The sequence below is a fragment of the Temnothorax nylanderi genome, unplaced genomic scaffold (genome assembly GCF_030848795.1).
Source record: "Temnothorax nylanderi isolate EJ_2023f unplaced genomic scaffold, tnyl_v1.0 TNYL_tig0231_pilon, whole genome shotgun sequence".
NCBI classification, from domain to species: domain Eukaryota; kingdom Metazoa; phylum Arthropoda; class Insecta; order Hymenoptera; family Formicidae; genus Temnothorax; species Temnothorax nylanderi.
This window is the reverse complement of record NW_027249293.1, coordinates 274,495-301,171: the sequence shown is the minus strand read 5'-3', so window position 1 is coordinate 301,171 and position 26,677 is coordinate 274,495. Positions and strand designations below refer to the sequence as shown.

The following is a 26,677-nucleotide window of genomic DNA, read 5'->3' as shown; positions in this document are numbered from 1 at the left end:
AACGCAACATCATGAATGCGAGGAAATGCAAAGAAATATACATCCATTGCAGTTTTTAAAATCTGCAGATCCTAAAAAACCCTGGAATTGAATCAACTGAATCTGGTTTAACTGCCTAGCTGGTTTAACTCTCTCACAATCAGTTTAAATATTTATATTAATAGTACTATTGACTTAACAGTATCATATTATTATAATTATAGTATTAATATTTAGTTATACTTATTAGTTATAGTTATAGTATTAGTATTTATACTTAGTTATTTATACTTGTTGAATAAAAAACTCTAGCAGTGTTTGAATGCATTGTTATTATCGATGCATCTGTTACTAAATTTAATCTGTGTATCCCGGGTGGAAATGTGTCTGGGCGATCCAAGTTTCTATTTTGGGCCCCGTGGGGAATGTCGTGGCACGCCCGTATCGGAAATCTAGCCAGGCGCTGCCTAGTATTTCATCTAGGCGCTAGACAGAATTGTGCGGGGGTGCCAAGATGGGAAATCCAGCCGGGGGCTAGCTAGCGCCCGGCCAGTGAGGCAGGATCATAATAGTCATATTTAACATAAGTAATATTATTAAATAATATCTAAGTAAAATGTAAAATTATTCAACATTTCATAAAGTTATTCGACGCTATCATTTCGGCGCTTAGCCGCGGGCGACGACAGCGTCTCTATCTCACGTCTCGCGTGCCATCTGCCATGTAATAGTGGTTATGGTTAGTGGTTAAGAAGCCATTGTTGCATTGTTCGCATTTTGTTTCGCGCGTGAGTTGAGTTGAGGCCGCAGGGGAAAGGGGGAAGTGATCCGCGCAGTTCCTTTCCTTGGTGCCCTCCGACGCGACGGCTCCGACGACCGCCGCCCGCGTCGTGAGTAGTCGCCCTTTCCCCCCGCGTGATCCGCGGTGCCGTTCAGACCACTTCCGCGCGCGCGAGGATACGTAGCCGGGCCGAGCGGACTCGCGGCGTCATCGGCGACCTCGCGCGCGATCGTCGCGACGACCGGGCGACGTAGGTGCCGCGCGTCGGAACGTGCACGCGGACACGGCGGCTGCCGGCGTAGGTGCCGCTGCGGCGGAACGGAAGACTGCCTCCCCCTCGCTCGGGTGACGTGTGCCGGGTCGCGGAAACGGACCCCCGTCGCGCTTTCTTCGCCGCCGAGACTGCCGAGAGACGGAATTTGGGCCTAACGTACCTACGGCATCCCGAGTTCGCGGAAATATCAAAAGATAGACAAAGAAGTTCACGAGCTATTAAACCGTTGGGGTGTATCTCCACCTGTTATTGATAGATTCAAAGGTAAGTACTTCTATTGTAAATACTGCATGACTGCGATTTTCCGTGCTTACTTCTCTCACCTTATATATGTATGCAAAATTACCGTGCGGCATTATTTCACGATCTCACAATCATGGCGTATATATGTGAGATCTAGATTCTAGAAATATCGAGAGCGTTCTATCACGTGATCGATATACAGGTGACATGCCGCGACCGCGTGTGTGTGCGTGCCGGGCCTGTCAAAAGTACGGATCGGAGCGGCAGTCGTCTACCGGCCGCCGAACGATAAGACGGAATAATGTACTCGCAATGTATTTAGAATAAAGTATCTTACATATATTCTTTTATCTTCTAATTTGATAGGTAAAAGAATATTCGCTATGACTGATCATACGGAATGATGCCGAACGGTAATTTTGCATACATATAAGGTTAAAGAAGTAAACATCCTGAACAATAACTTTGCATTATATACATATATGAATAAACTTATTAATACACTGAGAAAAAAATGTTCTGGATTTTAGTAAATATTAGTTTCCATACAACTGTGACTCCATTTATTAAAATAAAGAAAATTTTCCTTTTTATTAGTATATTTTTTTCCTAGTAAATCAATATTGTGTTTATATTAGGTGAATAAATCATTAATTCAGCTCATTGACTCAAATAAATCTCATCAGACTTTAATACGCAGGTCATGAAGAACTCAATTAGGAAATGCCTTATGTAATACTCTATATATCCTTATATAGTATGCCTGCATGAACGCGGCCAGTAAAACTTATCATCCATCGAATATGACGATATTTAATCCATTATATTTATAATATATAGATACTAATACATGTTAGTAATACGTTAGATACAGTAAGAGAAAAATGTCTTAATTCACAACGAGTTAAAGCTAATTCTATCGCGCTGTTTTGTTTCACGAAAGAGTAGATTATTTAATAAAAGTCTAAACATGTTATTATTTTCAAATAGGTTGTCAGTCAAGAAAATGATCATTGTATATGGTACGGAGTATGTTACACGGATGCAGCTATGCACAAAAAGTATTGTCCTTACGATGGACCCACCGAAGCCATTGAATTCTGAAGGACAAAAATTGTTGGCTAAGCATTGTCCACATTTGTTGGTGGATGATGGCAAAGGAATTAATACCTGCTGCGATACAACTCAGCTTGCTACGTTAGACTCAAATATCAAGCTTGCGTCAAATTTTCTAAAAGATGCCCTAGTTGCTTAGATAATTTAGTGAAACATTTTGCGATTTTACATGCGCTGTTAACCAAAGCAAATTTATCAACATTACGGAGAAAGGCGAAGCAAATGGTAATATTATATTTCATCATTTAATATGTTTAAGATTTAATATTTATGTTTATAACATTTTGATACGCATTTTACTATTTTGAATCTCTTTCCAGGTGTAGAATATATTAACGGGATAGGTGTATATATAACAAATAAATATCTTGACGGCCACGTTTAACTCGTGCAATAAGGTGTCAGTGCAGAGTACGGGGCAGTTAGCAATGGATTTAATGTGCGGAGAATGGGGTGCAAGTAGATGTACTCCTTTGAAATGGTTTCACTATATGGGTAATGCGGAGAATAATGCTCATGTACCTTTCCAAATCACATATGTGAATACTGACAAATCTGTCGGATCATTTGTGCCATTAGACCTTCCAATCTCACACCATGCAGTACGGCGCTAACGTAAATAGTGAAGAACAACGTGAAATGAAAGACTTGCTCGAAGCATCCGGAGTGATTAAAGACGGCGTTGGCGCAAATAATAATCAATCATTTACTGATAAATATAATATCTGCTTTCCCAGGGTACAACATTTCAAGAAATGTTAAAAACCAACGACATTTGCCGTCACGATTTTGTAAGTTTTTTGTTACTTTTAATTTTATACTTTTTCTATACATTTTTTCTATATATTTTTTTAATGTTTAGAAGGCTTTCTTATATTTTTTTGTCGATCGACAATTAAATATTAGTAAAAGTGTCACAAATAATCAAAAAATTAGTGACAAGGAGCTTGCATTAATATGTACAGCACCAAAAAAAATTGATGCCAAAATTGTCCTAAAAGACAGTCCGATCTGCGACTGCATTATTGGTAAGAAAATACAACTTTTCTCTATATTACTATTATTAGTAATTATTCTATGTTAATTTAGAGATAAAGAGTTTTATACATAATAATTGATATATTATATGTTGTATATAGATGTTGTTGTAACATTTTTGAGAAGCATGGAAAATGTATTACCCAAAAGGAAATATATTCAGCTATAGGCATTACTTTAACGAACGCTAAGGACTGGGATGGTCATCGGTTACATCGATCAAAGAAAAGCCAGAAATGACGATCAGATCAACCCTTAAATGATTATAATATTAAATATATTTCATTACTTGCTTTGTAACTGAGATTACTATATATATATCTACTCGTTGTAAACTGAGATATTAAATACAAATACAATTAAATACGCGACAATTAAATACAATTTACAATCGTCTTACAAGGAAACCTCGCGAAGTGTCAAATTCTGACTTTAATATAACTTTGTGTACATACAGATTATGTAAATAGATGAATTTAGAAAGTAGGAGTTGGAGCCAATAAACGGTTTTAAGGGGTGCAACCACCCGTCTGTATGTACACAAAGTTATATTAAAATCAGAATTTTACACTTCGCAAGGTTCTCATTGTTAGTATTTATTTATTAATTTTAAATCTAACTAAGTTATCCTAGTCTTACCCTATCTCTTTCTACATAGCGGCTAGACAGATTTAATGTCTTGGGGCAACATTGCTCCGCGAGCCAGGGCCTAGATAGTTTTCCAATATTGGAGCTGGTCATTATTGCCGTTACCACCCAGTACAACCCCAGGCTAGCCTTCCATCATAGCGCCCACATTAACTCGTGGAAAACTAGCCGGGGCCCATACAGCGCCAGGTTGTAATTTCCACCCGGGTAGTTTTTTGTATTAGAAAACAATTAGCATTTTATTTACATATATTACCAATTCTATATTTATCACACTATTATACGTATTGTGCCGCAGGATTATGTATCTGTCGTAAAACTATCAAACTCGTATTTTAAATTTTTCAGATCTATGTTATATTTTATATACATATCAATACTTTGGTATCTCGTGTTGTTATATCCTCTACTTATAATGGTGCTACAAAGGAATTTATCTGAATATAGAATGCTTATCAAAATGCTAATATTTTTTCTCTCGTAATGTTGTGATGAAATTTTTTTCCTCGACAATAGCGGTATTCTCTGGTGCACGACGTGATTGCACACACACATCAACAAGGTCTCTTTACCTCTTTTAATTATATTTTAGTTACGTAGTTGAATCAATGTCTCTCAGTCTAAAATAAGTAAGAATTGATTTTGTACGTTTCTCTTTGGAATTTTTAATAACAATATACATAGATTTTTTTTTATATAATCGAGAATAAAACTGATAGAAGAATGTTGTTTCATTTAAATATCGTGGAATATTACATTTGCATGATTTTAACGCTTTACGAATGTCTATATCCTTTTTAAACTTTTTTAAACGTTTGCGTAATGTATATATATCTGTATATATATAATCTGCAATTCAACACTTTTATAAAGATGAATGATGTTTTCCAGTTAGTTAAAAGTGGCACTTTTATCTTTGTATTAATATCTTTTATGCTAACATATCAAATGTACGAAGGAAATACGTTTCATACACAGTTTGCGCGCGTCGATTCTCATAAATTTTACCGTTATACGTCTACACATTAAAGAAGCTCCGAGGAGATTAAAAGTCGCGCTCTAAACTATCTCTCCGTATAATAAATCCGATTTCTAATCGAGGACAGTTGGACGGGAAAAACTTCTCTCTCCAAACGCTTTTCGCTGCCATATTTCCACAGTTCGTAAAAAGGTGCAAGAATGAATTTCCTATCTTTCTCTGTCCTCTCTTCTTTTCTCTACTCTCCCTCAAATCCTGATCCTCCCCCCCCCCATGCGTTCATCTCTTTGCAGACCGACGAAACTAAATTACGTATTTTCGAGCGCGCCGCCACGCCGCGCCGTCGCTGTCGTCGCCCCTCTCGGAAACTTTTCCATTTTAAATAAGAATAAATTCAGATCCAGAGTTCTCAGCTTTTGCGAGAAAGGCTCGCAGCGCAGCGGAGGCAACAGGACACTCTCTGGCTACTTCTTTCTCGAGGAACGGAGTGAGATCGGCTTCCGCTTCGCGGCGTTACGTCGCGGAGCGAGTGAGCGAATCTCGCGCCGTCACCTGCATATGAATTTCACGGGGGCGCGGCTCAAAGTAGATTTTCCACTTACTGCTTCTCCGCGCCGTAGTTACACAAGCGTGCAATGGTAACTCCAAGGAAAAATGTCTCGTAGTGGTCTTTCGCGATTTTATTTCACCGCCAGTTTACCGCCACTTTTTCTCGCCACGCGCGCCGCGACATTTGCGTTGAGAGAAAACACGAATCGCGGTTATTGCACAATCTTGAGATCGTTTGAACGCTTGAGAATTTGTGGTAATACGCAATATATAGTATATGCGAGCGTAAATTACAACGGTAGATATTTGCAGAGGAATAAAAATATATTTCATGTAGAGAGAACGTACAGTTGATTTGAAACTCGTGATTAAAGTGAAACTTAGAGTGCTCACAAAAATGAATTAGAGTTTTATTTTATCTTAAGTCGAAAAGTATTTTAATATATCAGAAATAAAAGAGCAAATTGGTGTTATCTATAGTATCAAACATATAATTCTGCTTAATTTAGAAATGTATGAATTATCCACAACTGCAGTAAATACATATTATAAAATATACAATAATCTTAAAATAAAATACAAAACAGTTTCTCATAAAGGAACCTAGGTATAACGTTATGAGAGATGATTTGATGGATTGGTTTTCTGATAAAGTTACTATTTTGCTGCTAAAACTTGGGAGCGTTCATATCGTGAGAACCGTGACTGGTTGCGTCTTCAATTCGACTTTACCTCAGACTTCGACGCGGTATCTTGGTTCCGCGCGAGATACATGAGATCACGAGTCTGCAAGAACAGCCTTATCTTTGAAGATTTGATTTCGAGATAAAGAAATGGCGCCGTGGATCTCCAGACTTCAAGAGCGTGGATCTCCCGCGGATCTTGAAAAGAAAAGCCACCCCCGTGATCCCTGCGGAAAACCGTCGCTCGAGTAAACTTTCTCCTCGTCTTTCTTTGCGTCTCGTCTGGCTTCCTTACGGAAGCGACGAATCTCGTGTCCGAGAAGGAAAAAGATGGTACACGCTTGCAGTTTTATGGTCGATGCGGCGCGTTTTTCTTGTCAGAAATGAGGTGAGTGTGACTCTTGATCGTTACGGATTGTCTGAGGTTTTTTTGGTCGCTGCAAGCAAGAGATACCTCTTTCTCTCGTTAGGACTTTGTTCGCGTGAAAAGGAACGAAATTCTGCGCTACTAACGGAGTATCGTTCGCATTCGTTGCAACGGACTCCGATCGATCGCCATAAAAAGGCTCGATCGGTGGACTCGCATTCATCTTTTTTTTCGGTGCCTACTCTTCTGCTGATCACGTAGCAATCGTATTCGTAGCAGAGGGAAGAAAATTGGAAAGCGATCGCCAACACCGATCGAATTTGTCCATATGTAACAGAGTAAAATAGAAAGAAGTAAAGCAGAAATTTATTGTGTTTTTAAAAAATAATTTCTTAAAAGTAGATTGGACTTTAAAATATAGGAAATTTTATAAAAACATTACTATTTATTAACAGAAATATCTATTATATTGATAATGTGTCATCATAAAATGTAAATATTTAACGTAAGAAATAAATTCCTAATATTTCTTATATGTAGATCAATATGTATTAATTAACTTATTATCTAAAGATTCTAAAGTAATAGTCTTCATCGAGTATTACAATTGATGTAACATTATTTCATAACTTAAGAAAAAAAGACAAAAGTTAAAAATATATTACATTAATTTATAAATTTCTTGCTTTAGTTTATTTAAAAAAAACTTCGACGGTTTTTTCCATTTAAAATACGTTAATAGTCGACGAAGGAGAAGCCAAGATACTATTTGCTTTAAGGCGCTCCCCTTTAACGTCCCTAACTTGTGGTATCGTACCCCAAATTCCACAGCACCTTTCCCCACTCTCTATAGCCTTTGGCATTCTTGTGCCATAGGGGCGCACCGCATGTTTTGCAGTCATGTCATTTAATTGAAACTAATAAAGTAAAATGATTCGATCAAGCGATAAACATCGATGATTGACAGATAGACGGATAACCGATCGCACACTAATAGATTTTGCGTGCTATTGCGTATAATCGACAGTGACACTGATTGATATCTGTGAATTGAGTTGTTTTTATTCCCCTTCAAGTTAAAATCAATTTTAAGAACATTGGATCGAAATGCTTAAATACAATAAAAAACAGTTCTTACTCATTGCTACAATCCGAATTACTCATATATGTTATTAAATAAAAGAATTTTTTGATCACAATAAATTTTTTATTTTAATCAGAATGTAAAATATTAGGAATAGTTAAACAAAAATTAATTAAATAGGAATAACGATATGTGCATTTTGCACCTATGTTTTGACTAAACAACCAATTAGCATAATTACGAGAAATTTATTAATAAATATTAAGAATCAAATTTCTTTTATATAAGAATAATGAAAAATCAAATCCAAAGTTTTGAATACAGTTCTGTTAACAATTTGAGACTAAAATAAGTACCATTAAGATAGGTGTTCATATATAAAAAGCTTTTTGCGACTTTGTTTTATAGCTCAGATCAATTAAAAATAGATTCCTGATTCATTTTTGGCAAGAAATGCCGTTAAAAATTATGGTTGAAAATTTTTAGATATTCTGAGTAAATTAGAACAAACGTGTAATATTTGACAAGATTTTAAAAATATATTATAATATTGCAAATATATTATAAATAGATTCAAAAAATATTATGTAGAATATTTTAATAAAAAATGTCCGATTGCGTTTTAGTATACTTTTTAACGGATAATTTATGTATAATTCATATAAGTAATATATTATTACAGTTTGTATAATCTGTACAATATATTGACTGCTTGAAATCAACAGAGAAATTATGTCGTGCTCTCTAACATAATTTCTGACAAGGAGTACACTTACAGCGGCATCATAGAAGTTGTCGCATTCGGGAAAATATCTCTTAGCCAATACCGTCAACGTCGGAATGAAAATGCATTTTGTGGACGCAATTTATTTCGATTGTGGAGGGACTCCTTCGAAGCTGAAATATGAAAACTTCTGTCGCGTCGGAACTGCGGTACTCTCGAAAGAGAAGATTGCTCCACAGAGCGATCAAGATATAGTTTCGTAGCATTTAAAATTATGGCATTCCTCAAAAATAAAAGATTTAAATTCACGTGCTGGTTTTCTCGGAACATAGATATAAAATGTATTGTTGCTCCTCGAATTCTTTTTCATTTAGGTTCAATCAATTTAGATTTAAATTCCAAGTGAAATAAAAAGTTTATTGATCAATTTTTATATATATAACAAAAACTAAAAAGATATCTTTGGATCACTACTTTTTTATTTAAGAAATAAAAATAAAAAATTTAATAAGGTAAAAAAAATTTTGGATAACATTACACGGTGTTCCCAAGCGGTCACCCATCCAAGTACTAACCGTGCTCAGCGTTGCTTGACTTCAGTGATCGGACGAGAACTGGTACTTTAAAACGCGATATGAATGTTACCCGGGAATTTGACTTATTCGGTAACGATTTAACCAGTTTTAATTCGGAAGTTTTCAACGTGATTGGCGATATGTTTAATTATCAACTTTTCTTAAACAAAAAGGAATTTTGAAACTTTCTGAAGAAGAGCCAGAGCTTTTTCAATTATATTGAAATTCTGAGAATAAAATGTTAACTGTATAGAGATCGTTTCGTTTTTAAATAGTTACAAATCTTAACAGCTTCATTGTTCATGGACTACAGCATTATAGTATAAAACCATCTAACTTTAAAATGTAAAGGGACAGAATGGGAGCAGATAAAAGGGAGATGGCAAGTCCGAAAGAACGATACCGCAAACGTGTCGCCCGATTTTTCAAAGTGCTCGCTGACTTTCTCAGTTTCCACAACGTGCGATGATAATCGCGGCGCTATCGCGGTGAATGAGAACTGACTGGACACATTGTCCCATGGCTGGAATGCGAATTATTGTGTGTGTAATATAGAACTAGCTTTCTTCTGGCGATGCACTCGGTGCGACGATATCAGAGCGCAAGTTCATCTGCGTTCCGCTTTCGCTCGGGAATTCCGGAAAATATCTTGCGCGCGATGCGACAGAGGCAGTCGTACGTGCGTTGCATACGAAAGAGCCACATTACGTACCGACATTACTGCTGGTCTTTCGAGAAACAGATTACGCAGGGGCGAACAGAACAATAGGAAGTGTATTCCGCGCTGTATATGAAGTACCGCTTCGCTACGCGTACATACCAGAAAATATACAGTTCCCGTGAGAAACGAAAAGCCACGTGGCTCACGCGTGGTGCTATTGCATTTCCTATCATTCGTGTTTGCATTTTCACACGATAAATTTTCGATATTGTCGGAGTAGAGCGCACAGGATGTTTCCGTTATCTGGACACAGCGGAATCCTTTGAAAACGTTCAAAAATCAAGAGAAAGCTAAAAGGGGCAACAAAGATATGAAGAAGTTTAGAATTGATATATGTAGAAGCGAATCACATTCGTGTAACAAAACTGTGTTAATGTAATAATTTTAGTAGACAGAGCTTTCTAGTTATTTTTTTTGTTAATCGCTGTTCATATAGTATATTACAATTATTCAACATGTAGCAATAAGAGAGTTGCTAGCGCGTTATTTACTTATATTAGAAAATTTATCAGGTGTACTATTTTGTGAGCGGTCTAGTAAAAATGTGTTTATAACATTCTTACTTTAAGGAAAAAAATAAAACAATTTATCATAGAATTTTAATTTATTATAAAAATGATAAAAAAGAATGCAAAAGTAATACGGAGCGTATCAATCAAGAAATTACATGGTAAATTGCTTCCGGTGATTTGCGGATTTTGATTAATGAAAAGATGGTAGCAGATAATTTATCTTGGCATATCTTTTCATACGAGGTATTATCACGTTAATGGCGAGTATTATAAGCGGGTAATTGCATAGTCCTCTAGTTAAATGACGTGTAATTTGAACGAAACACTTTAGTCATACGCAAGAGCGAAACTTGCGGAACTCACAACGAAATTACTTCCACGTTGAACGTCCGTTATCGAAATTTCATCGTCAGTTGAATATAAGAAGACAATAAAAAATGAAGTGAAGCGAAGAGCTTTTAAATTAACCAATCGCGCAATTTTATTTGCCGATAATTGCCTAGTGAATGGTGCAGGCGAGCGAAAGAAAGGTGCTTTTAAATTCTGCTAATTACCGAAGCCCGTTCTTCTCTCCATTCCGATGCGAAATAATATAGAGTAAAAAAAATCTGCGTCGCGAAATATTGAAACATGCAGTGAGCAGTAACGACACCTTTCTATACTCGCACGGTTGCCCCTAAATTCGATTAATATACTAACAGTCGTTAACTGTATGATCCTCCCGTATCTTTATTTCCCTATTAATTGCACGTGTTTTACTTGAAATTTAAGGATGTGCTTATTACTCACTATCTTGCACGTGTTAAATTGGTCATTGTCATTATTATATCGTATTTCTGCATTTATTTATCTTTTTTTTAAAATAATATTTAAATATAAAATTATTTTGTATATATTTAAAAAATATTTACGTTAATGTGATACAAGAGCGTATGAAAATTTGCCGAATATTCGATCTTATCGCGTATCATATTTGCAATTGTTCTTTAATTATGTTAATAATTAAATATTAACTATGATACGCTTTATCTCAATAAACTTTTCTTAAAATAATAATTTAATGAACAAATATTTTATCTATTAAGGGTTATCGTTTTCGAAAAATGTGGCCGAACGAATTAATTAAACAAAATGCTCATACGAATTTCGAGTATTCGCAAAAAATTCAAGGGATGCTTTCGACACGTTTCAATATAACTCGTTTTTAAATCGAGCCATCCATTCGTCGTTCCGCTCCCGCAGGGAAAATCCGGAGATCCAACACGATTTGATTGATTGCACTCGCATATCTATGGGAAACTCGCGGCGACACATACGATATGCAAATGTGACACGCGTGACACGTCGTGACGCATTACATAAAAATAGGTTAATCCATTACATATGCTGGCCGATGGACAGGAGCTAGCCTGACATTTTTTCCGGGGACGATAGCCCCTGTAACGGGCTATTTCCTCCATGAACGTTACGAGATTTTATGGGTTAACGAAAAACGAACGTGTACGGCACCCTAAATTCCTTCTAGGATGCTCCACGAGTCGCAGAGATGAGAACGCATGGATAAAATGGGGCTTTAGGGTGCGTGAGATATTCGCGTGAGAGTTGACGTGAAATGGAAAAGTATTTTCCGTGAGCTCTTATCTGTCAACTTGTCTTGCTCATTTAAATAATCCATCGTCTGATGATATTATTTTAGAAATAATGGATTGAAATTTGTTTTGAAAGTTATTATTAATAAATTTATATAAGTTAGACGTTAATATATTAATTATTAAGATGGAATTTACTGCAATGTAGTTATTAAATATTTTAATAAAATGTAATGCAAGTCAATTAATTATGAGCAAATAATCATGATATTAAATGTGTCTTCACAAATTATTTTATTATATCAAAAACATCAAGTGCTTTTTGGAAATAAATAACAAAAAATAAATTGGTATAAGTAAAAGGCTACAGCAAGTAATTGATGATAGAAAAATATAAAAAAAAAGAAACAAGAATATGTTTGTGAAAATCTCTTTGAGAAAGAAAGTCTGCTTGTGATAAGAAAATATTTCTGTACTGAAAATAGTATATCGCCATCTACGACATAAAAAGAAGGAAAAACATAGCGAAGGAGGGTTCCCAGTCAATTTTTCCGCATCATATAACGATAACAGGTATTCTCGCTGCTATAACCGCCGCGACGAGAGAGAGACAGGAAACGAAGAGAATTTGTTGTTCTAACTTCGAACTCTCTCTGTGAAGACTAATTTTGATCGTGTATCAAACTTTGGCTCTTTCGTGCTTATCGAAATGAAATGCTGAATTTCGACCGTCCCTTTCAAGCCTGTCTTCACTTTTTGCTTCGAAATACCGTTTAAATCGCCCCGCAAATTGAGAGATATTTCCGCTACGGGGAAACTATGAATTTCTAACGAAGGGTCCGTTCTGACGGCAGATAATAGGATCTATGACGATATCTACGATGTCGATGGTACATTGATGACACGGCTGATTACTTCCATTTCTTGTTTGTGTTTGTTTCTTACAAAATAACTTAATTGCAATTTGTACGATTTGTAAATACGGCTTTTAGATATATGTCGGATAGTGCTGATATATTTAAAGAGAATTAAGATATACGAATGTTGTAAAAACAGAAAAAAATCAAATAAACGTAAATATCATGGAAGGCAGACACATTCTCGATTCAGATTGTATAATAAAAAAGAACAATGTTCCAACGTTTAAATAAAATAATAGTTATCGTTATATCTACAATGGAATAAAATGGAGCTAATGAAAAAAGAGCGGTTTCTATCAAATCTATTGCATAAAAGTTGAAAGAATTATCGTCAGTTTACATTTACTCAAAACAGAGAACGAGATAAAAGATTAATGCGATAAAAGATTGATGCGTTAGCGGAACAAAGGCCAGTCGACAGCTTTTATTCTTTATTATTTAATTTGCGAAAACGCGTATCGAGAGACACGGCAATCGTCTGCCGAAAAGCGCAATCGTTATGACGCAATGATGACAAATCGTCGGACGCAAACGAACAATTAATTCCGCAAGTATAATAAATAAATGAATGAACGTACTCACAGTTCTGGATGCGCTGTCGCTACATTTACCTACTTCTGTCATTTTGGACGCTTTCCACATGGACACTCGCTCACTCATTCACGGCACGAAGACACGGTCACAATTGTATTACGCATTAGGCTTGTTGTTCCAACTGTCCCGAGTTCGGCTTTCTCGTTTCCTTTCAACTCTTCCGGCTAAAGAACGTAGTAGAACGAAGTTTAGAAAGCCCTATTCGCAAATTATTATGTAAACAGGCGTATGTTGCTGATCGTTACGTACCATTATGACGGCGTAAGTGGGTGTGAAAAGGTATATGAGAGACCCTCCTGCTTACGAACTTAAATGAGCTTATTACCGTACCCCAATTAACGCCACGCCACAATCACCCGTCGTTTCGTTCGGAGATTCGACGCGAACATATGCTGGTGATGCCGGTAGTCGATACGCGACGATAAATCAGTGTGGACCGGCTTGAACTAGCGACTCAGTCTACCTCGAATTTATAGGCGTGAATTATAGACTTTCAGGGCAGGCACTATCTTGCTAGGTATGTACCTTTGATTCGCGTTTAAGTACCGTGATTGCAGATCGATTTTTCTGTTTCGGTGAATGTAATTAACGCGCCTTGTGAATGTAATTAATTGCCATTCAGTTAATATTTATACATGTGCTTCTTCGATAATCGCGATTTCCTTCAATACACTTATACTTGTTTCGATAAAAAGTCAAGTTTCAAAAATCTATGATATAAATTATAAGCAAAATAGGTATGTCACACATTCGGAAAACGAGCTAGAGTTATTCATGGCTTATTAACCTTGTTAATATTAGTAATATGCTGTAACGCTATCAAATTAATATTCACAAAGCTCGATGAATTATTTTTTGATAAATTATTTTTTGCATAAGAATAAAGTAAAATAAAATAAATTAATAAAAATAACATTTACGTTTTGTCAGATATTTTTAATCGTTTGTTCACTTTACGCGATGTGTTAAAATGCTGCTGCTTTTAAATATCTGAAATTAACATAGTATACGAAGCAAAACGTGGCGATTCGTTGTTACTCCAGTATATTACATTTATATTGTCGAAAAATCTAGTCCGTCATTTATAATCGCTACTATTCGCATACCTAACCATGGATAAAAAAGAAATTAGCGATTACCGAGCGAAATGAGATTAATTATCCGACCGGACGGGAGCGTGAGCGGCGTATCGCGCGTCACTCACCACCGTGAGAGATGCATCGCGTGCCTAATTGAGCATCGAGAACATCGTTCGAACGGCCGAGCGCGTTTGATGTATTAATCGCATTAAGACACGCGGCAGTGATCGGCCGTCGTTATTATGTTCGAGTTACGTTGAGCGCGGCAACGCGCAGCGGTCGCGATTTTATTACGATGCTCGCGCGTCACTGGCGCGTCACGTGACTCGACGGTTTTTCGTTTGACTCGCGCGGTATCACCGACGTCACCCCGGTCACCCCCGCGCCGCGTCACCACCGGCGCGCCGGCTCCGCTGTGTGCCGCGCCGCGGTGCGGTTGTCCTTGTCGATCACTCGCGCCGCTCACTCACGCCGCGCGCCGCGCGCTCTCGTTTCGCCGCAAGACGACGACACCGGGATCGCATCGCGTTCATCCGCTCGACTTCTTCTTCTTCTTTAGCTTTTATTGGCATCAGGTGGTGTGTAGTGAACCGCTCAAACGACCATTTATCCGCGATCGAGACTCGCAGTCAGATATCCGTGAACGCGCGTCGCGGGAGTGCCGAATCAAGCGGCGCGCTTTCGTGGTTATTTCGCGGGTGCGATCTTGGCTACGGTCAACGTGACGCTACAAATGCTTCGAAGCATTCCTCTTCTCTTTTCTTTCAATGAAGAAAGAAGGAGAAGAAGAACGCTCCAAAGCATTTGTATAGCGTCACGTTGACCGTAGCCCTTGTGTTTCGCTAACCGGCGGCGTGCGCGTTGCTCCGGCACGAGTCGGCGCGGCGCCCCTCATCGGCGCGCTAATTATCGGCTATCTCATCGTTTTCGCGTTGTATGCTCGCGACGGGAGCGTCGGAGTAAGATGTCAATTGGATGGCAATTAACGGTGTTAGTTCCGCGGCCGTCGGATCTCTCCGCCCTCACCGGCGATTCCCGCCGAGTTGCCGAGCTCGGTACGTGACGTCACCGCCGGCGCTTTGGCATGTAGTTGACGCGACGCGATTCGAATTTTTCATGCGCGCGGAAAACGTATCGAGCGCGCGCGTAACGAACATGGACGTTCGTCAAACGCCAGAGGCGAACAATCGTTGCGTTTCGTTTCGTTTCGCTTTGTTTGCGTTTTTCAAAATGAGTCGCGCGTACAGCGAATCTCGGCAGTGTCGCGTAAGTGATCAGTGATTAGCGCGAATGATTGTAAGCCGCGTTCTTTCTCCCGCTGATTCGTATTCGCGTATATGCGTATGTGATCTCGAAACAATGGAACAATTGCGACAGCTGTGCATTGATTTGGTAAACATTTATATTTACTCGTATACCGTATTCTCCTCGCAACCATTTACTTATTCGTGACGATTTAGCGTCATCGCGTTATAGCGCTTCGACAAATATCAATATCATTAACTTTAAATGCTTGTATGAATATTATAGCGGCAAAATCTGATTTCAATAATTGAAAATCATTGTCGTTTTATTTGTTGAGACGCTGCAGAAGCTTATTTCGCGCTATCTTGGATAATTATATGAGTTTAAAAATTATTTTAATTTGCTTTCAGATTGACTCACGGCCTCATCTACCGCAGCCCCGTTCGACATCATTATGGTGAGTATATAATGAATTAGTGCGAAATTGTATAATTGAAACTAAAACACTGTAGTTTTTTTCGTTAAATTTCAATTAGTTCTTTTAAATTTTTAAAAAGACTTGGAGAAAATCTAAAGATTAATAGTATTAATATTAGTTCGGGATTAATATATACCTATATATTTAAGACGTAATGTATAACATATTTTTTAACTCTTTTGTGTCAATCCTGTTATTTATAAAATGTATCGTAACGACCATCTACTATAACATCATAATCGTTATAGAACCTAATTTTGTCATAGTGATTGTATGCATGCAGAAGCTCGAAATGCTGCATTGTTAACTGTTGCAAACTATCGCAATGAATTCCCTGTTTACTGAGATTTTTCCCTTTTTCCATGCTTTTTCTATTCCGGCTTTGTATGCATACGTGCAATTCGCTAACGATAGTTGATCCGCAACAATCATTCGGAAATACAAAAGGGTGCACCAACGGCAGGCATTTGTCTTTTTTTAATTTTGATATTCTATTGTCACAATATCGGTTTGTCTTGTCGATTATATTTTGCCGTGTTTGAATAGGATGTATGGTAGCTTTCGGAAAATAGGAAAATATAATAACTTAGAATTACATTTTATATTATTTTTTGAGCTTATATTAAAAGAAAATATCCGTTATATAAATCCATTATAAAGACATGTAGTATGTGAAAATGTATAAGAAAATACAAAAAGTACACATATAAAATGTAAATGTGCATATAATAAAGATCTGAAAATAGAAAAATGTGTATTACGGAAATATGAGAGCGAGAAGAGCGAAAGAAAGAGGAAACAGATATACTGAATTAACATCATAAATGAAACTAAACAAAAATCTAAAGTTAATTTATGGCATTTAATATAAAGATGTTATGTAAATTATTTTAAGATATACGGAAAAGTTAACAAACATTATCGCAAATGTTATTCGAATAAATGTTAAGTCGTTATCCGAAAGATACTTTTTACGGCCGGAGAACGACTAATTCTAGTTGTCGTCTTGACATTTTAAAAATACAAATTCCATCTTTATTTTTTACGTAAATTATTATAATCTTTGAAGTTTTCGATTTTTAAAATAAATAATGTATATCTTTGTATTGTACATAGTGATACCACACGTTGAAAATCTGGCATCTATTAAATTTTGTAGTCTACTGTTCCTGGCAAATTGGTATATTGATCAATAAATCAAAAATATATTTGCTGCTACTTTGCGATTCATTATGTTTGCCGTACTGAACGGGTTTATTGTGAATAAATAAGAATTGTAGCTTAATGTTTTAATATGGAAAGACAAATTTAATTTGAGCTTAATTTTAATTAAAATCTACATCCACTCTCTCTCTCTGTCTCTCTTTCTCTCTGTCTCTGATATAGTACACGTTTCTCGCATAGGTATCTTCCGCAAAAAGAAGTTCGTGGACATTCTGTATACATGGCACGCATGCATTTGTACAACGCTTGCCTCATCAGCCTGATTGGCTCGTTCCAGTACACGCAAAACGAATGTCGCACGTTTTGATCAGTCTATTGTCCACTGTGAAATCCGCAATGTCGATACCCGCCATTTTCGTGTTACCCGACTTCCCTCACGCGCTGTATTTGCGTGTAAATCGCGATGGGTACATTATGCTTATGCATTTTGCAGCTCTCTCTCTCTCTCTCTCTCTCTCTCTCTCTCTCTCTCTCTCTCTCTCTCTCTCGGTAGTCTCGTGCAATAGAATCTCCACGCTCTCGTACAGGTTGGTCAGAAATAGTCGGCAATCGATAGTAACGATAGGGATAGAAAAGAGAATGTCGGGAGGATCGTGTAATCTGATGCTGTAATCGTAATCCGTTAGCTATTCTGAAAAGCTGATCATAATAATTTTGTCGCCATTCGTTACGAGCTTTATGTGAATGCATAGTTAATTACACGTATACATACACATGTATACATACGCACACATGCGCATGCACGCATTTGCACTCTGGTATAATCATTTAAAATTTATAATCGTTAGTTGTAATGCACATCGTATATATAATATGTTACAGAATGAAATGCATAATCGAATGCGTTGCGTAATTAAAGCGATTATTAGCGGCAGCGCGCTGGCCGCCGGCGGTCGCGAAAGAAAATAGTTGGATATTATTCGTAACGAATTCCGTACGCATTAATACGTACAGACGTTATTCCGCTTAACCGATTAATTCGTGCAGCAGCGACGGACGGTTTAATCCTGCCGGATAATGACCGCCTGCATGCGCGGCATGAACGTCTGGCGCTTAAAGCCGAGATGAAACTTCTGTGTGTAATTCCATTAATTGCGGCGTAAATGTGAGCCGCGAGAAATATCGTTACAGACCGAAATTTCTTTCTCACATAATGCATTTTACATGTACGCGCGCGAGTTTATGTGGCTCTCAGGAAAATATTAATGCATTAAAAGGGTAGACATTATTTTCCGCAATTTGGTTGCGGAAGCATCGGAATACGAGAAGTGATGGGCATCTCCTCGGATGCATTTTACTCGGAAATTAAAATTGAGAAAATAAATCGTAATTTAAAATACTGCAATATAAAATTTTTGCAGGTATATTAAGCACTATTAAAACAATATTCACTTTTAGAATTATTAATAAACATTTTTCGTTGCATTTTATCAAGATTATACGATTATGGAAGAAATAATCTTAGCGTACGTCGATATAATTATTTACGCACATTATTTAAAATTCTTCCATATATAGACATATACGATTAGTTTCCATGATTATATCAATTGTCACTATTATGTTGAACAAATAGAATCCTTAATAAGAAAATCATTAACATTATTTGATACTTTTAAACTCTTTCAAAACAGTTACAGAGAACTTAAGTACTCTCGTCACATAGACGTTTCTTTATCATCGCGCGAAGTTCAATTCTGGGATATTAACTATAATCTATGATTCCGCATGGTCCGCCGGTAAATCGCGCATTAGACCCCGAGAGTCAGCCGAGCGATTTTCTAACTCTCCACTCGGGAGCTCGCGAGAGCGTGATCGGAGTTAACTCTCGAACTCGGTGGACCGCGCGAGGCGATAAAACACGAGTAATATCCAAACTCGAGTATCTATCGGTGTTCCTTATGCCGGTCGAGTACGCGTGGTCGCTCGATGCATAATATTCCGTGACAAATGGCGGATACATGGGGGTATGTATTACGTGGGCGAAAGATACGACGAGAGAACTGTTAAAAGAGAATGACGGATGCAAGAGGCTCTGTTGGTATTTCTGGCAGCACAACGAAATGATTATTCTCACGGCTGTATCACAGGTATTGAGCAATTGTTCCGCGTTCCACGATTATACCGTCGACATTGCGATGTATGTTAGTGTGTACACTGTGTACAAGCCGATCGGATGAATCCACAACCTGCTGGGTATTACTGCATTAACCAATGGAGCCGGAGACCGTACGTGCTATCTGACCGAGAATTCCAATTTCGAAATCCGCGGCCCGTTCCTGAAACGAGATCAAAGTTAGATCGTGCTGCATTTCGTGACCTCCTCACCGATAACCGATGCTTCTCCCATAATCGATTTGTTATTCATCCTACTAATAGGATGAAATGTATTTCAAACCTTTAACGTCTGAAAATCATAGCACTGTCTTTTCCTAATTTATTTCTGATTCTTCGTCTGCTTCGTCATAACAAGATGCTTTATTTTATTGATATAATTATTGGTAGGTATATATATTATCTTGGATTCGTGTGCGTTTTAATTTTTTGTCTTTTTATTTTAATCCTGCAATATATAGAGAAAATACTACTTTTTTAAATTATTCTTGAATCACGATTGACTAAATCAATACTGCTATTTTTTGAGGTTTTATTCTACCGCGTAATCACGCTGGTTTCGCGGTAAAGTGCAGCCTCTTGTGCAACGAGCTTTTGGGTGCCACTGGAGAAGTGTCACCGCTGAGGTTAAGCGGACGACGGTGACTAACGAAGTCGTAGTCCGTTAACAGTGTTAAGCGCGCGGCACCGCAATTTACTGTTACCACCGCCGACAAGACCGGCCTATTTCCGACGGAGGCACGCTCTGTCATGTAGGTATACGTACGCGCGGCATCCACGAATGCAGTTGCTCATATGTGGATACGTACCGTACGTGGATATGACATTTCGTGGCACGAAAGCGAGCTCGATAAAATAATGTATTATTACGAAGCCGATTTCCGGAATTGGATTTATGACGGTCGCTCGGCATTTTACCAAACTGTCCACCGGTGCAATGGGCCGTGAAATTGTTGGCAACGCTCTTAATAAAGAGCCATTATAAAGTGGAGTCATCCGCAATACTTCGTCCTAGTAATGCCGTTTTGTTTCACAACGGTCGAAAGAAGCGACAGCGCTCGACCAAACATTTTCTCTCGTTGAAGTCAAAATTGTGCATGCGGAATCATGAGATTAATGTCCCTTAAATGTTTTCTTCCTGAACGATTATTCTTCGGCGGAGATCAACATTCCTTTGCTTACTCCTAAGAATCTAGAATTCTAGAGAATGACGCGTTTTTATTAAAATCAGATGTGATTTACGGATATTCAATGAATAACAATATATGAAGTTACTTTTTAATTAGATTTATTTCAAATTTTTGAAAAGACTCAAATTATTTACATTTTTATTTATAGTTTTAGTTTATAATTTTGTAATGTTGTTCTGATGCAATTACTAGGTATTGCTCATGAACATTCAAAAATATCTTTATAAGAAAGAAAATTATAATTTTTAGAGCAGATGAGAATATATATTTAAAAAATAATGTAATTTTTAATATTTTTAAAAATTAGTTAGAAATAAATTAAGAATTGAATTTTCTTCTTAAGAGAGATTTCACATTTCTTGATAAAATTATATATCTTTGTAATTTTATATAATTCTATTTGAACAAAATGATATAAGTACATATATTTAAATGATATATGTGCATATATTTATGTGACTTACGTATTATGATTCACGCGTATACTCTTTCTCTTAATAAATTAGAAAGAAAGAAATATACTTCACACTCCTCGGAACGGCAACTAACAGTCCATTGAAATCAAATAATATTTAAAGTGAAAAGTCGTGTTCTCTGTTTAATTGAAGACTTATCATAGAGCGCTTATTATTCGATAAGATAGTATCGCGAATTTGCTGGTATCTCTCGATCAATCCGTATGGACAATTTAAAAGTTCTCTCTTGCTTCGTTGAATTGAATTCATCTTGATTGAAGTTTTCTCACGGTTTTTCAACACTTCGGTGAGCCTCGATAGAATTGGAAGCACAATAGTCTCATCATTTTTACGATATAAAACATCGGTTATTGTACTGAAGTTTTTGCTCATATATCTGTTGTTTTTTAATTTCTTCTTATTAATTTCTTCCATCGGTAATAAATTTTCTTTATCGGTTCTTGAGAAGGAAAAATCGAAAGATATCCTCAGTTTGTCGGTTCATGTTTCTCACTTTTATTTATGTTTTAATCGTGAATCCATATTACGTCGCGAAAGTAAAAAGCAATAAAAACGGTTTTGAGGTAGAATATGCTGCATTTAGTTTCATACTAGATATCTCTGAAAATATAGGCAATAAAGATGCATATTTTATAATTTTTTAAAGTTTATTATATTATTTGATTAAATTTGAATGTATTAACTTATAAAATCTAATATTATAATATCTATAGAATGAAAAATAAATGGAATTTTTTGTGGCAATTTAAGTCAAATAATATAAATGTAAATTATAAATGAATTCAGCGTGACATATTCGGTAATTCTCATTTACATGCCTCTTTAAGATTATCATATAAATATTAAATGCATAAGTCTAACTTTGACTTCTATTTAAGTGGAACATATAGATCACATGAAGATAACTCAATGCATATTAATAGCTTAATTTTGAGTTGTTAAGTTTGGCACTTGGGTGTCAGAGTGCTTTTACATGACATAATTTTTAATTTTTGCATTATTATGCTAATGATATATACATATTAAATGTTATAACGTAGATTGGAAATTACATAGTCGTATATAAGCCAAATGTGTGATATAGTTATGGACTATACCAAAAGTACAAGACAACGATTGAACCAATTTTAACAATGTATACACGGTGAGAATATATGTTGATGACAATTAATGTGCACGATCTCGTAAAATATGCAAATACATCGCAAATATATCTCAATCGCGTCAATTATACTAGCCAACAATTCCATTAATTATACATGTGCGTTTCATCTAATTATGCACTTTGCCCGTTGATGAGGAAACCGCGAAGCACTACAGAAACGAATTGGTCGTAACCGATGTACGTTGGGTCATAACTTGTACTCTCGTACAATTAACCCACGTACGTAATGCATAATGCATTGCTGTTGTAGTTTCGGCAATAGTATAATTAGCGTAAGAGATCACGGTACAGTTATATTTTACGATCGCAAAGTTTACGGATGGTCACATAATGTCGTTTCATCGCTATGTGATTCTGGCACAGTCTTTGTCTTGTGTTCTGATCGATAAATGATTCAAATGGAGTTGTTGATGGATCTCATGTATCAGTATGAAATTTGAATAATTTAATTTTTAATCAAAAAGAATCACGGTAGTCAAGAATACCGGTAATCAAAATTTGTGGACCAGGAAATTTTAAGATTTGGTATAGGACGTACTATAACTTCTCTTTATCGTTATAGATTTCTCCTCTCGTTTCTCTTCTAGATTATACTAGATTAGGTTAGCTTAAGTTAAGTTTCCCCGAGTTTATAGAAAATATGAGACAGCAGTCCATGAGTTTAGGGATTCCTTATTAAGTAGAAGATTAAACAACGATATGGATACAAGGCAACGTTATACTAATCCATATTAACGTCGATGTACTTTGGTTCCTAGTTCATCTGTTGCCTTGGAAATATAATTTTCCTTTATCTATTTAGGAAGTATATTTAGCACACACATATGTGTGTGTAGATTTAGCCTCTTAGGAAAACTTTAAGTTATAGAAAACAACGACATATTTTAAAGAACAAAATTTGGAACTATTACAATAATATCATGTATAACTCTTTTAAAATAATTTAATTATTAGAGGAAAGTCCCCTATTATGAGACAGGATCCTAATATGAGATATGTTAAGCTAAAAGGCCCTATATAGGCCCCATCTGTTGATCCCACCATGAAAAAACTCCGCCATCTCATATTAGGATCCTATCTCATAATAGGGGACTTTCCTCTAGTAATCACATTTTACTTGAATGCTTACTTGATGTGTTAATTATTTTGATCCACTAAAGATATTTAAAAAATAAAAATGGTGAATTATTCAGATTAAATTTTGTGTTGTGTAAAATTATTTAAAATGACACAAAACAAAGCAAAACAATAGAATTTATTTTAACTTTTATGTTGTGTTTAAGTATTATAAACATATTACAATAATGATGATTTTAAGCAACTTACCTTCAATCCTTATTTAAAATAAACGAGTATGGGTAAACATTTTCTACATCTACGGTTATTATTTTGCATTACGTAGTTTGTGAATAAATATAGAAAAATTTTTATATTATATTTTCATTTGCTTAAATGAAATAATACAATCCTGTATGATGATTTCTATGTGGTTCACTTTTACGCTGAAAATGAAAAATCAGAATGGATACAAGTTATTTGGAATATATCAACAGCGCTAATTTCAGTAAATGAATGAGCCTTCCCTAAGCTGCATCTCAAAAGTTTGTATAAGAATAAGATAAAGCTTGAAATTAGATAATTGATTGCTATAATCTGAGTTGCTGTAAATACAGTTAATTAGCTAATAAATCTCAAATTTTCGGAAAATTAAAGTTCGAAGTATTTTTTTATAATAAATAAACCGATAGTGATATGTGTATATCTGAAAACTGTCCGATTATACAGCAGTGAATAAATGCGAGTCTTACATTGCTAGTCCCTATACATTTATTCCGAATAACGCTGAAGTGTATAAATTACTGCAAAATATCTGGTAGCTATTGTGCCTGCGCGACTACAGTTTTTCTCGGATATGAATCCGTCTTCAGTCCGTTAGAAACTTGGAGTGCTTTCTCGAGAATTGATTTATCATGATATGCAGCTTCGAACTTCGTAAACAACGTTATATACCTTTCGAGTGTAATGTCGGCAATTGGAATATTCACCAGTCATGAATAACGAACGTGCATATCAATATACAATATACATTTACTCTGAAATTTTATTATGCGTATTTTCGCAATATAATTTTGTAAATGTTTTTTACCGTCCAATAAATATATTTTATACTTACTTAAGGTTGTATAATGCAAAATGATGATTGTATCTGTAGGAGATGTTTACAGCACTTTTGTTTTAGGTAAGGATTAAAAGCGGATTTAAAGTCGCCATTATGGTATATTTATATTTATATAAATGTAATAATATAAATGGATAAAGTAAATGGATAAAGTAAATGTTTGTTTTTAGCTTTCATTAGCGTACTAGGTTTATTATTGTATTATTTATACAGAATTTATCGATTTTTACATCATGCTTTTATGCAGATATAAATAGGATATTTATTCTTTTTTAAATAAATATAGTTCCCCAGTTCTACGGTCTATGTAGAGTTGATAGCTTCGCTACGCGCGAGCAAGGGTTCGCACTCAATTACTCGCTACAGCAATAAAGCTTTATTGTTCTCACGTCGGCATCGGCCCGGCATCGATGGTGAACGCCTCGCGCGTTGAAAAATTCACGAGCGCGATTAATTCCCGTAGTTATTGTTCTCCCGTTTAGCAGGATTTCGGCAGTGGTTTCCGTTTCGTAACAATTGGCGATTCGGAGACTCGATGATCGGCGTGCTCGCCGTGCGCTTTAAAATCCTATCAGATTTATAACGTTAGATTCCAATATAGAATCGCGATATCTAACTCAAATGCAGGGTCGCAAATCGGTATACATATTGTGCACTATACATAGATATGTGGTTATACGATATTCATATTGTGCGCAAAACCACTATACTAACAAAAGGGAAATTAATGGCAAGATCTGAAAAAATTAAAAATAAAATAAATTTACATGTATGTTTTAAACCGGATTCAGACTAATAGCCTCCGCACAAGACTCTCGTATGGTAAAGCAAGCGAGTGGGTAGTGTGGATACGTATAAATAAATGAACAACTTCAACCAAGTGTGAACAGTGTCGCTGTATTGGATCCGGCTTAAGACGAAACAGCTTTTGCGTTCAGAAGTTAAACTTTCTCAAGCAAATCCGACTGCTCCTTAATTGTTTAACGAGTCTTCACATTTAGGATGTAATCTAGTTTGCTTCTGTTTACATTTGTTATGTTATTTTAATTAATTGTTGCAAATTTGTTTTTTATATAGTTTTCCGAGTTCTTTTTAATAATTACACATTTTATTACGTTATTATTTTACTTATTAAAACTTTGAACAATTAAGAGCTGTTCCAGAATTCTATTTCTCTCTCTGTGTATTTCTGGTTTTCAATTTCAGAAAATATCGATTTTTACAGTTCAGAAAAATTTGTAAAAGCTTTTTTTTTAGTGGCGCGCTAAATAAATTTTTGCACGGAGAGATTTTATGTATCAGGTCTGTTCACTTACGCATATGTACGCTTAGTTGCACATGCTCGGACTGAACAACATGAACACATACGTATACATAGAACAGTGAACTGGTTGCAGGTTTACTTCGAAAGCAACTGTTTGACATAGAGTGGATTAACACAGAATTAGATACACACGTTTCGGTCCGAGAAGTGTATAGACATTCCTGAAGTCCACCCACCTTGTCTCTTCCTGTCCCCTTTCCGCCATCCCTCTAATGCGGCGTTGCTAATTTGGGTGGTGACCAATGGAACGTTGTTTACCCTGTATCGGAAGTAGTACGAGCGATATGGGGTAATGGCCGTGTTATACGGTATTGAATTGATTTCTGCAGCGATTGCTACATGATTCTGCGTAATTGATTTGATCAGACGAGGCGTGAGCGTGAGGCTGCGGCCAGCCTCGGTGGATACCGATAAGATATTAGCCGGGTTACTGTAATTGTGCGGTCAGTCGAGTCAATCAAAATGCGATTATGCGCCGTCTTGTCTCCCCCGATACCTACGAAACAATGCGCTTGTTTCCCCGGGCATTGCCGTAGATGAGCGATGATTAATCTGGATGGTCAAGTTCCCTGCTATCGATACCCTGACTCGCTTGCTCCTGGCTTGTGGTGGAAATGTTTGATGAGTTTAACATATCATGGCAAATGAGCAATCGGGATATATCGATACCGTGATTATACGATCCCGGATAATACGACTGTGTTTGAATTAGTATTAAAAAATTAGTATAGAAGTTCTAAATGTCTTATAATCATTATTAAAATCATTATTAAAGAAAAATTGTTATATTTACTACTTTTATTGATTAATTGTTTTAAAGGTCGAC

General features: G+C 36.3%; 1 protein-coding gene, 1 long non-coding RNA gene and 1 other non-coding gene across 6 annotated transcripts in view; 2 read left to right on the top strand and 1 right to left on the bottom strand.

The window, feature by feature from the left end:
* Positions 1–352: 352 nt before the first annotated feature.
* LOC139779562 (uncharacterized) lies at positions 353–3,018 on the top strand. 2 transcript variants are annotated; one of them, XR_011719926.1, is made up of 4 exons: positions 353–1,298; positions 2,268–2,618; positions 2,714–2,888; positions 2,973–3,005. It is a non-coding gene; the product is annotated as an uncharacterized lncRNA (long non-coding RNA). The 2 variants fall into 2 exon arrangements; XR_011719925.1 differs by having other exon boundaries at positions 2,714–3,018.
* A 5,973-nt stretch (positions 3,019–8,991) lies between these two features.
* On the bottom strand, positions 8,992–9,111 carry LOC139779565 (5S ribosomal RNA). Its single transcript, XR_011719927.1, has one exon. It is a non-coding gene; the product is annotated as a 5S ribosomal RNA (ribosomal RNA).
* A 6,154-nt stretch (positions 9,112–15,265) lies between these two features.
* LOC139779560 (uncharacterized) overlaps positions 15,266–26,677 on the top strand; it is a 188,849-nt gene continuing 177,437 nt past the window's right edge. For 2 of the 3 annotated variants that reach the window (XR_011719924.1, XM_071717959.1), the window contains exons 1-2: positions 15,273–15,847; positions 16,111–16,157. The gene's annotated coding sequence lies outside the window, so the exon portion shown is untranslated. Of the gene's footprint in view, positions 15,848–16,110; positions 16,158–26,677 lie in introns of all 3 variants that reach the window. The other variant, XM_071717958.1, reaches the window with a different exon arrangement.